We start from the raw sequence: 12,202 nt of genomic DNA, 5'->3' as shown, positions 1-12,202 counted from the left end.
AAACAGAATGGCGAAAATTGGCGACGCACGACGACTCATTTTTGTAAGACGATGTATTTCTAATTGGAAGATTTAATTAAAAATGCCCCAAAAAACACCAATCAAACAGCCTCTTAGAATAAATTGTGAATTTAGGTGCTCTCCTGTGTCTCGTCATTATTAACATAATTTCACTTGTGAACACCCGAAAGATACGAAACCTGGCTCCTTGCCTGAAAAAAGACTTGCTACCAAGTCACAATGTGACCATTGTGGGAAAAGTGCAGATATGAGGTATTGCTTTGAACATGCTGAGGCAGTTCATGGTGCATATTGAGCTGAGTTACCCTCAGTGGCACTGACAGACACAGTAAGTAATTAATCATAAGCACCAAGATCAAAGCAACCCACAAGAAACTCCTCCAGATGGAATACTTAGTGTCTTGCTTGCGTGACCAGACAGTTGAATGCATGCATGCATGCATCCTGCATATATATGGATGTTCACCTGCACTCTCACATGTCCACAAGTAAACCCCATTTGGGGTGCAGCAAGCTGCCCTAACATAGTTTGTTATTTATGGCGGTAGATTGCGGCCAGGGCCTTTTGAGTGCAAGGGGAGACATGCGAAGCGAAGTAAGTGGCTTTGAAATCCACAGTGGCGTGGTATTAAAGAATTTCTCCTATTAGTGAGCTGGCAAATGCTCACTGGAATGGAGACAGCTTACATGAATCACAGCAGATATTCATTGTGACGGTGTGTATGTGTATGCATGTGTGTGAGTATGGGGTCTATTTCAAAAAGGGAATCTAGCAGGATGGAAGGAAGAATTAAAGAGGAAAAAAGGCATTACTCTTGAGGTGGCAACACAAGAGCAGATCTACAAAACTATTAATCTCTGCCTCTGCATTCCCTCCCGTACGCCTCCAATCCCCACTTTCGACCGCATCTCTTTCCCTTTGCAACACTTCTGTTTCCTTCAGAGGCCTCCTGCATTTATTTCATTAATCCAACTCTCTCTATGCCATCGCCTTATTCTGCTGCCCCCCCGCCCCTTGTCCGCCTTTGTCTCCATCATAACTTCCCTCACTTACTCACTGCAGTGTCTTCCTCAACCATCTCCATTTTTTGTCATCATCTCCGTTTAATCTGTGTTTTTGGCAATATTTCTGTGTCCTATTCTGTCTCCTCCTGCTGTAGTCTCAGCCACTGCGCATCTGAGATTCAAACCTGGTCGTTGTTTCCAAGCCGCAGTTCCAACCATTGTTGTTCAAACACACACACACACACTTACCACTGTGTTGCAAGCTATTTTATACCCAACAGCAGACTCTGCTGCTGACGTTGTCATGCATCTAATTGTCTGATTGCTGGATGCAGTGTGGCTGTGTGCAACCACTGTTGTAGCAAAATGAAAACTTCTGGTTTCTGTGTTAAAAGCAAAGGCGACTTGTCGGCTGTTCTGTCATGGCTCGGATGAGGCTACTTTATGGGGTCTCTGTGTAAAAGAGGTTTCAGGGAATTGCTTAAAATGGTACCATGTGACAACTGCGTGTTCATTGTTCCGTGCATGAATGCATGATTGTGTCTCAACCAAATCAAAATGGTAGACGCTGCAGTAGTCTTTATGTTCATCCAGAAAAGTTGACATTTACTGCCCCGGTAGGCTACCGCATCCAGCACAGTCAAAAAAGGTTACTGAAAAAGATGTAAAATGTGTTCAAATGTGTGTAATGTTAGCACTGTAGCTCACATACTGTAGCTACTCTAATGTTGCAAACTTTTGTGTCCTGTGTCTGTCCCAATCCTTAATGTTACGTTGTTGTATGTGATATATGGCATTTATTACGTTGGACATGTGCAGAGTTACAGTGTATACACTGTGTGCACAATTATCGGGCAATTTGCATTATTGATGATTATTTTTATTATTTAACAAGAACAGTGCTCTCGGTCAATCCAAAACGTTAATAAACGTCAAACTTCATTATTTAAGGAAGTGAAAATGAGGTTTTGGCTTTTGTTGAGAATATCTCTGAGTGCACAATTATTAGGCAACTGTTAGCGTGCAGAATTATTAGGCAACCCAAAATTAAATCCCTGACCAATATAGCCACCCTTCTTTTCCATTACACGGAAGAGTCTTCCATCCATGGAGTGTGTCAGTTTCGTGATCATTTGATCATCAACTTTTTGTGCAGCAGCAATCAAAGCCTCCCAGACACTGTTCAGAGGGGTGTACCTTTTTCTTCGCTGTAAATCTTACTTATAAGACACAAGTACTCAATAGGGTTTAGGTCAGGTGAGCAAGGAGGTCATGTCATTATTTTTAAGACCTTTTTCTAGCTAGCCACGCAGTGGCGTACTTGGATGCATGAAATGGAGCATTGTCCAGCATAAAAATCACGGTCTTCTTGAAAGATGCACACTTTTTCCTGTACCGCTGTGTGAAAAAAGTGGCAGTAGGTTTGACAGTTGAGTTTGACTCCATCTTCAACCTGAAAAGGCCGAACAAGCTCATCTTTTAACTCGATGATGCAATGTCAGCAGACATCGCGTGTGAATGCTGAAAAGCTGAAGCGAAACTGAAATGCTTTGAAAAGGTACGGAAATCGGACATTGGAATGAACACAGGAGCCGTTCAAGCTCAAGCTGGACTGAAACGCTGTGGAAATGCGTCGAAATGTAGAATGAATGTCAGGATAGTTTGGAAGCTCAGCTGAATTTTAGAAGAAAAAATAAACAGAATGTTAAATCTAATATACTTTTATAAAACATGACAAAGATATACAGGGGAATGGTCCAAGAACCAGGTACTCTGCTAGCTCAGCTATACAGCTTTGATATGGGTAGCAGTAGGGTGCCCCAAACAATTCTAGTGTGAGCTCCCATCATGCTTTGCAACAATGTTTTGAAATAGTTGTTAATATTTCATTTTTAATATTTAGTTTTTTGTCATTCCATGTACATAAGTAAATACACTACTTGTGCAGACTTTGCAAAAAGTGGGATACTGTGTAGTCTTTAACCTCACCTCCACCTTGCAGGTGTCTGAGTTAGAGTGGAGATCTCTGCCCATCCCTCTAGTCCAGGGGTCGGGAACCTTTTTGGCTAAGAGAGCCATGAAAGCCACATATTTTAAAATGTATTTCCGTGAGAGCCATATCATATTTACACCGAATACAACCAAATGTGTGTATACAGTATTTAAGGAATACTAGCAATTTTAGAATATCAGTCTCTGAATGTATTCTTTGCAATAATGTTGTTATATTGAAGCTAACCAATAATAAATAACTTTTTACCATTAATGCAACTTCTGGTGCTGCATGGTTTTGTGACCTACTCCGTATCTTTCTTTCTTTTCCTTTTTCATCAAAAGGGTTGTCTCTTCACAATTAGCTAGCTGACTATTTGATTAAAGAAGGTTTGATTAAAGGAGGGACAACCCCAATAATAATCAAGTTTTGGTGTCTGACACGGAAAACATGGGAAGGACAGCTGGCATTGCGCTAGAAAAAAAAATGGATGGGTTAAAATGCATTACAATGCATATTTTGAATTTTGTAATGTTTCTGTTTCTGTAATGTTTTACTTTAAAATGTCAGGAAAACAAACTAAAATAAACACATTTTATGGTGTTAAGAAATGTCTGAGAGCCAGATGCAGTCATCAAAAGAGCCACATCTGGCTCCTGAGCCATAGGTTCCCTACCCCTGCTCTAGTCCATCAAGAGTCACTCTCATCTCATCCGGCCATAAAACTTTTGAAAAGTTTGTCTTCAGGTATTTCTTGGCCAAGTCATAACCTTTCAGTTTGTGTGTCTTGTTCAGTGGTGGTCGGGTTTCAGCCTTTCTTACCTTGGAGCACTGAACACCGTGTACAACACTTCTGGACACTCCAGGTAGATTGAAGTTCTGGAATATTACATCACTGGAGGATAAAGAGTTCCTGGGAGCTTCACATTTTATTTTTTTTTTAATATTTGGCAGTTAATTTGCATGTTTTTCTCTTGACATGTGTCTTGCGACCCTTTTATGCACTTGCAACAAAACATTTAATGGTTCTGTGGTCACGTCCTAATATCTTGGCAATTTCAAGACTGCTGCATCCGCATGGAAGATGTTTTATAGTTCTTGACTTTTCAGAGTCTGTTAAATGTCTTTTCTGCCCCATTTTGCCAGAGGAAAAGAAACAAGGGTGTTGAACGCCGAAGGCCACACCCTCCCTCAGTACACACATGCACATCATGCACAAAAAAGTATATAGTATGATTTTTTTTCTGCTTGCCTTAATTGGTAATCAACATTTAAAAATAAAATAAAGTAATGTTTGGGTCAATTTTAACCTGGCAGTCAAACTGAAGGTGAAAGGATTTCAGAAATAGGCAACACACACACACACACACACACACACACCTTGTTCATATTGCAGTTGTTTGTTGTATTATCCATTTCTGGTTCAGAAGGAGCGCAACTAAAATATAAATTCAACACTTTTCTTTTTGCTCCCATCTTTTTTGTGAGTTGAACTGAAAGAGCTAAAACTGTTTCAATATGCACAAAATGTCTATTTCTCTCAAATATTGCTCACAAATCTGTCTAAATCTGTGTTAGCGAGCGCTTCTCCTTTGCTGAGATGATTCATCCACCTCACAGGTATGACATGTCAAGATGCTGATTTAAACAGCATGATTATTGCCTTAAGCTGGCCACAATAAAAGGCCACTGCAAAATTTGCAGTTTTATGACACAGCACAATACAAGGGCATTTTATTGGTGGCATTTTGAAGGTACCATGACGAGATCCTGAGGCCCGTTGTTGTGCCATTCACTCATTCATGAGAAATGAACATAACAGGACGGTTAAAAAGTGAATAAAGTACACATTGGACTAACATAGCTCATTAGCAATCAAGCTAAAGACACACAAAATTGTGTGTATTCCCAGTGGAGCCGACTAAAAGCATTTTTAAACTGCCTAAATTCCAGCATCAAGGCTACATTTTGGCCAACACACTTCCAGTATATTATTGTGGGACCTCTGAGACATATTTAAATTAGTTGAAAATAGTATAATATGCAACCTTAAAAAAAAACAACAAAACAACATCTTACAAGGATGTTGCTTTTTTTGTGTGTAAACGTACACTTCCTCTCTGCAGTCCTAGCTGCAGTGGTTCTGGCTCAGTGGCTGCACAGAGCTCTAAACATTGCAGCAACCCACTCTTTTCTGCCCACCCCTCTACCCTGTGTTATGCACTTTACCGCCCCACTAGCCATCTCCACCCTTTTCACCATCACGTCACATCCTCCACCTCTACTTTCTCTCTGCCTCTTTATTATCCTCCTTCGCAATCAGCACGCTTTGTGTGTGTGTGTTTTTTAACTGTACATCCAGATGCCTTCTTCCATACATCTACCACCCCTCACTCTTACCACGGTCATCGCTCCCATTTTTGAGCGTAACCCTTCGAGACTTTCCCTACGTACCCTTGGCTCTTTTGTCTGCAGAGAAGTGCACGCCTCCTTAATTTTCCTCACTCTACAGCTCGAGTCATTGTCACACTCACACACACACACACACACACACACACTCTGGCATTTGTTCTCATCCCTTTTGCACCTCGCTTATGACACATTCTCACAGTGTATTAGCACATACACACACACACACACACGGTGGAACATTTTTCATCTTTTCACTTCCCATTTGCCCGAATACCACGCCGTTCAGTCCACGGGTTGCACTGCACGCAAGTGATGGAGTTGTGTGTTGCTGTGTCCCCTCCATTGATTCACTCTCACTTTACCTTTTTTTCTTTACCTTCATGCCTCCATCTCCCCCATGGCTTTTACCATGGGCCACCACCGAACACCCACACACCTCTTTCCTCCTCCCCATAACAGCTTCTGCCATGCCTCGGATCCTTATAAACAGGCAATAAAATTGTCTTGCTCCTTCATGACCTCTTTAATCTCATTCATTCAGTCTGGATGTGTGGCTCTCTGCTCTATTCCCACATCACCCCAAACACATCTTCCAAAATACCAGCAGCATAGTGTGACAGCTTACAAATTGTGTTTATATCGTTTATTTCATGTTATTTAAATGTACATACAAATGCGTGAATTGGTGAATCCACCTAGATGAGGGGTCGGCAACCTGTGGCTCCGGAGCCGCATGTGGCTCTTAAGCCTCCTTTTTGTGGATCCCTTCACAGTGCTCGAATATTTTTTTTAACACCCGAGCTGCTCACAGCCCATACGGGGCATACTTCTCAGTATTTCAGAATTGCTATACAGTCATCCCTTGCAATACCACTCTTCAATTATCGCTCCCTCACTATATCGCAGTTTTCAGAAATTAATTAAATTATCACTGTTTCGTGGTAGACTGTGGTTTATTATTAGTCAAAACGAATTGAAATGCAAGTGATATATAGTATTCTGGTCACTAGGGGGCAGTAATGACACCAAACATTCAGACATTACTTTACATTACATTACCTTAACACTGCATGAAGTCATAAAGTCAGCCATGGCATGTCCGACACGATAGAGTGAAAAACGTTCTCCTCCCATTCTGTGTGAAAATAGTACGTTTTTGGCTTCTTAAGTTTAGAAGAAATAAATAAAAGCTAACTGGTTAGCAGGGTAGCTCGTTAGTTCACTAGCTTGCTAGCTAGTGGCCATCTCGAGTCCCTGCAGAATAAGAGTTGCGTTGTAAACAATAAATAATAGTGTAAAGGTGACTATAGGCATTTATTTCATGCGTACAGGGTTCTAATAATGTTAAAACCTGTATTTAGAAACTCATAAACAGGTTTTCTATGCTCTAACTACAAAAATAATCCCTTTATCAACATTGAATCCAACTGCTATAAATGAGGGACGACTGCCATTGCTATACAAAAACTAGGAGTCGTATATTGTTATTTTCTGTCTTAGCATCTCCAAGATCTCCAAGCATTCCCAAGCAATCTCAAATAATCAAAAGGAATTGCAATTCCTTTGTTTGCTTCTGTGCACTTGTTTTAACGCACATATAATGCAATGTTCAACAATGTGTTTATGAAATATATTGCTCAGAGTCCCCTGTGGGCATATTTGCAAGAGTTTCTTGGTATTGCTATTATATACTGTGATGGTGTAATTATCATTATTGTTCTCAGTTCTCATTCAATGGGATGCTAATAGCAGTGGCAAGGTAAAACCTATAGTTTCAAGCTTAAAACAGCACGTGAATTCAAGTTTTCCTAAATAAGAACAGATAAGCTGGAATACTGTCTTATTACTATTTTACCATTAAGCCTCCTTCACCTGCTCAAGTGTTGCATTTTTAACTGACCTGCATCCCTTGCAAATACTCCCAGACTGAGACACACAGCCACTTGTACAGAGGGAAGATCCCTCCACCATGCTCGAGGCACCATGCACTTATGGTTGTTGTGCACGTGGTTATTTTTAACGTTGTTTTGAACACATGCATCTGATCTTGCCATACATGTTAAGACTTACTGTACCTCGGGGCGATTCTCCTGCGAGCTTCCACTATTCCTCCAGTCGTGATCATGGCTTAACATGTGGCTTTATCCGTGTGCTTTTGTTTTGTTTGTCTGGCCTGAATGTGTGTCTTTGTGCACCAGTCTACAGTATATACATCAATGGTCTGCATGGCCCATACATAACCTTTGTTTATATAAACTAACAGATCATAAAAGCAGCTTAATAGTCATATTTGTTAATTTATTTGAACTAAACCATCTTAGCATGCTGAGGGCTTTTCTATACTCATGACAACTGTAAACAGAGGCGGTTGTAGCACCCTAATTAGCTTTTTCCTGTTTTTTCCATCATTTATTTATGAGGAATATTCCTTCTGGTCTTTACTCAATCTGGACTAGAGAACGTATGAATTCAACTGTATATTTGTGACTGCTCAAAGACAAGTATTCATAATACATTACATTACGTAATACAAACATACCGACAGTCTAAACTAGTGGTCACCAACCTTTTTTGACCCATGGACCAGCTTGTGTTCCCACAAATCTCCCACGGACCGGGGGGTGTTCGTACATTATAGCGATCTAATTTATCTTATTTATTATGTATTGTGTAAAACGAAGACAACATCTGAATGCCGACCCACCATCCACAAGTTCAAGCCTGGAGTTTTTCCAGAGAGATCATTACATCGCTGCTTTACGTGTGTGGTAAAAGGCAGTGCGCTAGCATGAATTAACTTTGACACAAATGTGCACATTAGCACCTTTATGCATTCCCACATAGTGTCAGCATTTGAGACCAAATATGAGGTGAAAGAAAAATGCTAAAAATACAGTAGTAGTCTATCTGTTCGGCAAGAGAAAGTTAGCACACGTACAATGGACATGCGTCAAGTGAGACGGATGTAACAGAGAGAATCCGGCCACTTTTCAAAATAAAACATCATAGAAATTATTTTTTCTTTCTGTGAGGCCCGGTACCAAATGACCCGCGGCCCGGGGGTCGGGGATCACTGGTCTAAACTGTAGATACAAAAAAATATGTTATTGTATTGTTTCTGAGTGAAATGACAATCCAATAACAGTGCATATTCATGTAGCAGATGTATTCTAATGTACACACCAGTACCAGAGAGTTATAGCCAATGATAAAAATAGTAATAAATTAGAATGTTTTTTCTAGATGTTGTTCCACCTTCTTGTTTTAAAGGCGTAGCAGTAAGCAGCATACCATACCTTGACCATTTCAAAACCATCCAAGAATTGCTGTGATAAAGTGAGCCACTTTGTGCCTGTGCAAATGACTTAAATCTTATTCACCTGAATGCCTTTGGTTCTGGAGATTTAGGATTTCCATGCCCTGTTAGCCAAACATGGGCATTTAAATATCTGACAGATACACACAGTTAAAGCGTTTTATCCTCATTGGTCACAGCTGTAATCTTAAGACTTGTGATTGGATACGGCGATATTGCTCAAGTGCTTTAATTTCTTGAAAGGTGTATAACGCATGTCTGCATCTTTGGCCACGGGGGGGGCTTTGCGTGTGTGTGTGCGTGTGTCATTTGTATTGTGCAGTCACTGGTACTGTACTACTCGTGAAAAGTTCAGCAATGGAGTTGGCTGTGTTTTTTTTTTAATCCAGCTTTCACAAATACACTTGACTGCATGCACGCACACACACACACACACACACACACACACAAACAAACACACAGGCCCAGTAAAGAGATTAAAAACAACACAATCCCAACATACACAGACAAGGAATAATAAATACAATACATTTTGATTTAGTGCAGAAATGAAAATGCAGTTCAAATTCAGAGATCAGATGTCAGCGTGTTGACCGAAGAGTGTACCATCTAATTGACAGATCTGCAATCTGCAATCTGATGTCACCACTTTACCAGCCTCCGTCTTTCCCTTTCACCCTTATTCAGGAGGATACCACATTGCCTTCAAAATACATCTACAGTGCCGCACAACATCATGTCTAACTGTCCCACAGGGTCTCATCCATCACTATCACAACCTGGCCACTACTCTGTCTTGAAATGCTTGTCTCCTTTTTTCCTTACCTCCCTCTGTCTGATTCTATTTGCCTCATCCCTGCACCAATCAGTGAGGCATTTTGTTTAAATGGCTGACCTTCTTGTGTTTCCACCCAGCTTCCTCATATATAATTATATATAAATTTAATATATTATTTAAATATATATATTTTTTGTAGGCATATACAGTAATGTAAAACAATATTAGACCACCCTTGTTTCGTCACTTTATTGATCCATTTTAATGCCTGGTACAACTAAAGGTACATTTGTTTGGACAAATATAATGATAATAACAAATATAGGTCATGAGGATAGTATCGCAAAAGGGAATAATACCCAAGGCGTGGCGAAGGGCTGGAGGCGTGCTAATTCCCAAAGAGAAGGATGCAGCAGATATTGGTCAACTCCGGCCAATCTGCCTTCTCTTGTTCAGAGATCTTGTTCAGCGTGATAGCACAGAGACTGTCCACCTACCTGGAGAAGAACAAGTACAATGATACATCTATACAGAAGGCCGGCATCCCAGGGTGCTCTGGTTGCTTGGAGCATACCAGTATGATCTGGCACCAGATCCAAACTGCTAAGAAGGACAAACCTCCATGTAACCTTCCTCGACTTGGCTAATGCCTTTGGATCAGTTCCCCACAACTTCCTCTGGGAATCCTTCAACTTCCTCCACATTCCATTATCCATCACTGCTCTAGTAAAAGCCTACTTTGAAGACCTGCAATTGTGCTTTACAACAGCCGACTACACAACATCATGGCAGCGTCTAGAAGTAGGCATCATGGCAAGCTGCACAGTTTCACCCCTGGCATTCACAGTGGTCATAGGAATCATTGTCAGGGCCTCTAGATGGGTGGTGGGAGGTGAGCAAACAAAAAATGAAACACGCCTTCCACCTTTCCGAGAATTCATGGATGACATGACCACGCTGACCACTACTGCAGCAAGCACCAGGTGACTACTTGGAAAGCTGCCGGAGAACATCAGATGGGCCTGGATGAAAATCAAGCCGAATAAGTTACAAAGCATCTCAATAGTCAAGGGAGAGCTTAAGAACGCGAGGTTCTGCATTGGTGATGACCCAATTCCGATGGTGTCAGAGCAACCCGTCAAAAGCCTGGGCGGATGGTACAATGCAAGCCTCAGGGACAAAGACCAGGTGCAGGTATTAAGGCACAACATCACCACCAGTCTGGACACCATCAACAAGACAATGCTGCCAGGAAATCAAACTCTGGTGCATACAATTTTGACTTCTCCTGAGGGTAATGTGGCCACTCACGATCTACGAGGTCCCAATAACAATGGTGGAAAAGATGGAGCGAAACCTAACTTGGTATGTGAAGAAGTGGGTTGGGGTCCCACGCTGTCTGACCAACATCAGCATCTATGGCAAAGGAGTCCTTGAGCTACCTATCACGAGCCTCACTGAAGAATACAAGTGCTCTAAAGAGAGACTACAGATGACATTGAAGGACTCCAGAGATCAGACCATCAGAAATGCTGCACCACCTCTGTCAACGATAAGGAAATGGACACCATCCGACGCAGTACAGCATGCTATGTCAGCCCTGAAGCACAACAACATTGTGGGACATGTCCAGTTGAGAAGAGGATTTGGCGTTGCAGTGAATAAACCAACTTCGCACAAAGCTTCAGTCTCACAAAGGAGGAAAATGGCGGTAGAGGAAGTGCACCGTCAAGAGGAGGCTGAAAGAAGCTTTCTCTCTTGCCAAGCAGGGACAATGGATGAGGTCGCAAGGCGTGGAGAAGAGAAAACTCACCTGGAGGCAGCTCTGGGAAATGGAAGCAAGAAAGCTTACATTTCCGCTTCAGCTTCATCATAAGAGCTACATATGATGTGCTCCCGTCCCCAAAAAACCTTCACCAGTGGTATAGCGAGGACCCAACCTGCGCCCTCTGCCCAAATTCAGCGGCTCTCAAACACATCTTGACCAGTCGTAGGACCAGCCTCACACAAGGCCGCTACACCTGAGGGCACAATCAGGTCGTCAAGAGTCTGGCGGCAGCCCTTGAGTGCAAGAGGAACACCATCAATTCCTTGCCTTTGAAAGCTGCCAATTCCATCTCTGAGTCAACATTCATTCGAGAGGGACAGAAACAGCCTAACCACCCAGCTACCAAACCAGAAACTGGACAGCTAGCCATGGCCCGGGATCGGAAGATGATAGTTGATATTGGCAAGCAACTAATCTTTCCCCCAGAGATTGCAACCACCACCCTCAGGCTAGACTGCTTTGTGCTATGGTCCCCTTCACGAAAGGTGGTCTACATCACAGAGCTCAAGGTCCCATGGGAGGATTCCACCAAAGAGGCCTATGAACTAAATAAACTGCGCTACACATATCTGGCTGAATGGAAGGCCAAGGTCTATCCAGCTAAAGTAGGATGCAGAGGTTTTGTTCTTCTACCATCAGGCTTATGAAAGACCATGTATTTTCTCACAGGCAATTTGTCGTTGAAGTTTTTTTCACAGTTGGGAAAACTGGGTCGGTTGGATATGTTTGAGGTGGCCGAGTTTGTTTTGTTGCGTTTTATGTTTATGCTAATTATTAATATTCCCACATGGGGGTTTTGGCATTTGGCTTTGCAACCATCTTTTTCCCTCCTAACTTTCTACCACGTTA

Source organism: Dunckerocampus dactyliophorus, chromosome 6 (assembly GCF_027744805.1).
Source record: "Dunckerocampus dactyliophorus isolate RoL2022-P2 chromosome 6, RoL_Ddac_1.1, whole genome shotgun sequence".
NCBI classification, from domain to species: Eukaryota; Metazoa; Chordata; class Actinopteri; order Syngnathiformes; family Syngnathidae; genus Dunckerocampus; species Dunckerocampus dactyliophorus.
This window is presented reverse-complemented; position numbering follows the sequence as displayed.